The following is a 6,328-nucleotide window of genomic DNA, read 5'->3' on the forward strand; positions in this document are numbered from 1 at the left end:
CATCTACTTTCCTTTTTCAGTTGTGGTTGCCATGACTCACATTGACCATAAGGATAAAAATGTATGAGTTAAGACTATTAATGCTGTAATGAAACACAACAGCCAAAGAAAACTAGGGAGGAAAGGGTTCATTGTGGCTGACACTTCCACACCACTGTTCATCACTGGAGGGAGCCAAGACAGGAACTCAAACAGTGCACAAATGAACCTGGAGGCAGGGGCTGATGCAGAGGCCATGGAGAGCTGCTGCTTATTGGCTTGTTCATCATGGCTTGCTCAGCCTGCTTTCTTATAGAACCCAGGACCAACAGTCTGACCCACAATGGGTTGGGCCTTCCCACAACAATTACTAATTAAGAAAATGATGTTTGCCCGCAGGTCAAACTTTCTTCTTCCTTCCTTCCTTCTTTCCTTCCTTCCTTCCCTCCTTTCTTTCTTTCTTTCTTTCTTTCTTTCTTTCTTTCTTTCTTTCTTTCTTTCTTCCTTTCTTTCTTTCTGTTTCTCTTTCCTCTTTCTTTCTTTTTCTCTTTTTGTTGTTTTGTTTTTTTCTTGTGTGCTTATCTATCTATCTATCTATCCATCCATCCATCCACTCATTTTATATTCCTATTGTTGCCCCCCTCCTTGTCTCCCCTCACAGAATCTGTCCCCCATTCCCTCGCCTTATCCTCTATGAGAGTGGGGGTATCCCCCCCATTCTATAGCATCAAGTGGAAACATTTTCTTAAATGAGGTTCCCTCCTCTCAAATGACTTTAGCTTATGTTATGTTCACATAGAACTCTCCAGCACAGACACCATCCTCTGCTTCTATCAGACTACTACAAAACTAAGATAGGCTGAGTTGGCTGATAAAACTAGAGATTCCTCCACACCCCCACATCCCATCCGTGAGGTTATTTCACATATCCTTGGTTTGTGCTGAGGACTGCTTTTCATGTGGAATCCTTTGCTTATGTATATAGAACACTGAATGCTAGCTGCAGCAAAAGTACAAAGGGAAGGAAAACCCAGACATTCAAACAGAAAAGACAAGAGCAAGGAGAGACAAGGAAGCACAGACAGCAGAGTGAGGATGTAAGCATGGAAGAAAGGAAGGGAACAGGGATAAAAACAGGGAAGATGAAGAAAAGAAGGAAGAAAAGAGACTGGCTGGCATACATATGTATTCTTGGTGAAATTTTTGAGGACTACCAATCCCATGAACAAAGGACAGAAGTCCTAAAGAAAAGTCTGGTTCCAGGAAAGAATAGGTAGGTACAAATGAGGGTTCAATAACATAATCATAAAGCCAGGGACCCTGATGAGCCTACAGGCAATTGGGCTATCTCTTATTTTCTTAACAGTGGGAGGATATGAAGGAATTAGAAGTGTGTTGCCTACACACCCATTCCTAGGCTGTGGTTGAAGCACTGGCCGAGAGCTCATGCATACCCTGACAAACATGGCTGCCATAGGAAATCCAGTCTATACTTCCTGTGTAGCTCTGGTTATTGCCATGAGACAGGGTGACCCTCTGATGTTGGCACTGGTTAGACGCAAATCCATTATCTGGGCTGGACTCAATGAGGCCCCCTTCATTTCAGTTTAGGGACTGGTGTCCCCTCCCTCGCCAGCAATCCTGCTGAGAAACAGCACACTGAGGTGTCAGAAGGAACAGGAAAAAAATTCCACTTGATGGCAGTATTGCTCCAAGCCAGGGTCTCTCCCACTACCCTTCTCTGAGGAAAAAAAAAAAGTACAATTTCCCACCAGAATCCAAAAGGCTGAATTCAATTTTGGTTGTTTCTATATGGATGTCCTGGAAGTGACAGAACCCACAGGTCCCTCAACCACACTCCATCACAAGAACACGATACTTTCCCGAGGTTTAAGGACCACATAGGGAAACTAAATCCTGAACACCAAAAGGAGAAGCAAATATCAGAAGAAACCATAGAAAGAAAACTTTGGGCAGAAAGTGGATCCTCTGCTGAGTACAACCCACTCTTAACCTGCTAGGAATACTCTGACCCAATGAGTTAAGACACTCAAGTGGGGGGGGGGCTGGTGAGATGGCTCAGCGGGGAAGAGCACTGACTGCTCTTTGGAAGGTCATGAGTTCAAATCCCAGCAACCACATGGTGGCTCACAACCACCCATAATGAGATCTGACGCGCCCTCTTCTGGTGTGTCTGAAGACAGCTACAGTGTATTTACATATAATAAATAAATAAATCTTTAAAAAAAAAAAAGACACTCAAGTGGAATCTTAATAAGAAGTGTCATGATAACCTAGAGTATATAGTCCTGCCATGGGTAGGCAGACATTTTATAGCTATCCCTGCTGGGGACAGCATACAATGACAGGGACTGCCTGCAGTAGGCCTGAATGGAGATGTCTCAGAAGCCCTGAGAAGCAAGAGCTGCATCCCTCCAGGGGACCAGCCATCTGAAATAAGGGACTGCCTGAAGTAGGCCGGGATGGAGACATCTCAGTAGCTGTGGCAGCTCTTTGTAAAAAACAGTTGTTCCCATTTCTCCTAACCTTAGCCCTGGACAATGACTGTATACATTTCATTTGTGCATGACTGCTTTTCAGTTGACCTTGGTGTGCATAATTATTCTATTATATCTGACTTTCTTACTTCTTTCTACTTCTACTCTGGTGAATTCTGTGAAACTAGAAGTTCCTTGATGTAATGATTTTTAAACAATCAAAAAAATTGAGGCATGGGGCACAGCATAGTGGCCTAGTGGCCCAGGTGTATGCTGTGTGTTCTCATCTTGAAAACGATGTAATAAATGCACAATGGTAGTTCCAGAATAATGCTCGACTTACAAAGAAAGTTTGAAGAAATTATTAAAAAATAAAATAGAGCCAACATTGGGACCCTAAGAAAGGAAAAAACTATTGAAGTTATGAAAAAAACTATACAACATTTGAGAGTGCTTCCTGGATAAGCAAGTATAGAATATGTAAAATCTTATATTAGTAAAACTAAGTCAAAACACTGGAGGTCTTAGGAGAGTCAGTGTGTGCAATGTGCAGAAACAAAAAGCTAGCGGAACTATTGAGTTAAGGGTTAACTTGATTCTTTCTGGCCACTGCCTGGCAGCTTTGCCCATGTCATTTATCATTAGAGTTTCACAAGAAAATTCAAGTAGCTGGCCTTGGAGCTCTGAGCTCTGAAGTATAATAAGTTAAAATTTAAATAATGATAAGTTTGCAATTATTATTATTTTGGCTATAGGCCTGGGAATAGGGAAGCTTGAAACTTTGGGAAACAATTGTAATTCTTGATTTTTTGTGGGATGTGATTATTCTTTTGAATTTGATTTGGCAACGATTATACAACGTCATTTCTTCTTAACTTGCTTTTGGAGTATCAATAAAAGAATGGGACAAGAAAAAGGTGAGCGAGTATGAGAAGAGCATGTGAAGAGAGAATGTGAGGCATGTATGGAGAGTGTTTGTGTGAGTGAAAGGATAGTGTGTGTAAGATGTGTGTGCAGAGTGTGTGTGGAAGTGAAAGGGGAATGCACAGAGGTATGTATGAGTGTGAGACTTCGAGAAAAAAAAAAGGTGCACAGGAGAAAAGCAGAGTGCGCAGGAGAATACAGAGTGTGTGCAGCCTCAAGCGAATGAACAAGAGAGAAAGAGAGCAGAGAATGAGAGAGAAGAGGGAGAAACCTTAAGCCTTGAAAAATGGCTTGTCAGCTTGTACACAAAAGGTAGTCTGGGTCTATTTATTATGTGCCTTCCAGAAATCCCTGCTTCCAGTAGAGAACTCCAATCCTGAGTTGAGGCTGGACCCCGGCATACCCAACAACCAAGCTTCTAGCTCAAGGCAATCTGACACCCCCACAACAACTCCCTGACATAACTCCATAATACCAGACTCCTGACAAGAAAAGTTCACGTGACAAAGAAGAAGGAAGGCAATAATGAATTCCACCTAATGCCTACACATTAATTGTCAATCATCGCTTTCCCAGTATGTCCTTTCTGCAACCTCCTGTGTCCTCTTGTCCTTTTGTCCTGTGTGCCTGTTGTCCTTTGTGAATCATGGAGTCTATCTCCAGGAATGGTTACATTGTACTTCCTAGACAAGGTGGGGTGGCTGTTTCATTCATGCCAAGTGCCCACCTGATTTGAAGGTGAAGCTTTTGTGCCATGGCTAGAAAATGTCCTGCCTACATCTTACTTGTACAGTTATTTTCCAGGTCAGTGGGTTGTGCCTGGGATCTGATTGTGTTGCTGAACCTTGGCTTCCAGGTTCAAGACAGAGCTCTGCCTGCAAAACTCCTGAAGGACAGCGGAAAAATAAAGGGAATAAAAAGGAAGCTAAAAGACAAGAAATATAGAAGGCAAGGCGGGAGAAAACAAAGCATAGACAACAGACTGAGCATCTAAGGAGGGAAGTAAGGGAGGGAATTTAAAAGACAAGGGGGAAGAGAGGAATGATGGAGGGAAGGAGGGAGAGAAAGTATAGTAGACAGTATGATAAAGAAACTAAAGGACTGATATATTTTTGACCTCTAGGTGGCATTTCTAGAGACCCTGCAACCCAGGAACAGAGTCCAGAATCCCATGGGCACTGGCTGATTCCAACAAATGCAGTATATATGCAGGTAGGTGCCTTAAAAACAGAACAGAGGCAATTAGGGAGATTCCCAACTTTGATAAGCAAGTTATCTACTTATCTGCATCCCCAGTTGATGAATCTAGGCCAGTGTTCCTCATCACTGTGTCCAACATGGCCACTGTGAGATCACAAAGCCCATATTCCTGAGTAGATGAATTTATGACTAGGAATCCAAACCCTGGTTGACCCCAGAACCGGCCAGTTGGCTGGACCTAACTTCACTTGTTCACTGGCTGTTCACTGATTCAGTATTTGAACCAGAAGTCCCAAGCATCCCTCACCTACTCCCAGACCTGCTGAGGAAAGGCATGTGGAGGTGTTGTCAGGAACGGCAAAGTGATTCCACGGGATGGCAGTGTAGTATCAAGGTTTCCAAGATACCCTTCTAGGTTCACTCCCTCCACCCTTCATGGAGTGAAAAAAAAATGAACAAACTGAAAATGACCATTTAAGACCACACTGGAAAACATCAAAGATATAACATGGCCTCTTTCCACAACTCCCATGGATCACTGACATTTAGTCTTTCCTCACCCATTTATATCAGCAAGCCTCTCCTCTTCTCTCCTATCCATGGCCCCTACCCTCACAGGTGCATCTGTTTCATTGTACACTTATACTATTGACTAGACCACAGATGGAAGGGCTTAGGTTCATTTCTCTTTTTCAGATTGTCCCTCCTCCCCTATCATCATACTTTCCAGACCATCCATCCATGTGGGAGCCAATTTCATAATTTTACCTTACTGTGGGCTAAAAACATAGCAGATTTGCAGGAAAATTGATGTTGTTTATTTATCTTAAGGAAAGAAACTAAACTTTGCAAATACAAATAAGAATTTCCATATCACCAATGCTGATGCTGTTTCTTGGGAACCATTAAAAATAATCCGGTTTGGGGAAAAATACATTGGACATTTTTTTCTAAAAATGATTTGAAAATGAATTTTGCTCCCCACTCTTGGAATCAATATCACTATCTATCTATCTATCTATCTATCTATCTATCTATCTATCTATCTATCTTTGTATCTCTATATGTATGTATGTATGTATGTATGTATCTATCTATCTATCTATACTTACATGACAATTCATCTTTACTAAAATACAATTCATATTTTTTTAAAGAGATGAAATAATTTTCTGCTTGTTTTGTTTCGTTTTTTTTCCCCCTTGAATTAGAAACCTATTTGAAAAGCAGTTATTTAAGGAATGTAAAACTATACATAGGCCCAGAAGTTCCTGGGCAATAACTATCCTGGGTGTAACTATCTCAATGTGCCTGGTCACTGAGCTTCTCTTGTGCTAATTCCAAATGAGACACACAGAGGAAGCACAAAGTACACATCCAGGCTAGCACTTTCCACAGCTGCCTCTACAGGGATTTAACTTCAAGAGATTCATGTCTTATTAATGCAAAATTAAATCATTTCATGTCTGAATTATTCGTAAAAGTCCCAGGAGTCTGAGCAGTGGACAAATAGCCTCTCAGTAGGTTTAGCAGGAGCTCCCCACAACAACTGTCTATGGTGAATCTCCAGGACCAGAGAGTGCTGGAGCCTGCTGAGACCCTCCCCAAATCTCCTGCTCCCAATCCCTCCCTGATCCTCAAACCTAGACGATTTTTTCTTGTGGCCACCAGCAAATGTTCTAGTGGCTCCAGGTGGAAATCCAGTCTCTAGGAAGCTCTAGCCATGC

The sequence above is a fragment of the Mastomys coucha genome, chromosome X (genome assembly GCF_008632895.1).
Source record: "Mastomys coucha isolate ucsf_1 chromosome X, UCSF_Mcou_1, whole genome shotgun sequence".
NCBI classification, from domain to species: domain Eukaryota; kingdom Metazoa; phylum Chordata; class Mammalia; order Rodentia; family Muridae; genus Mastomys; species Mastomys coucha.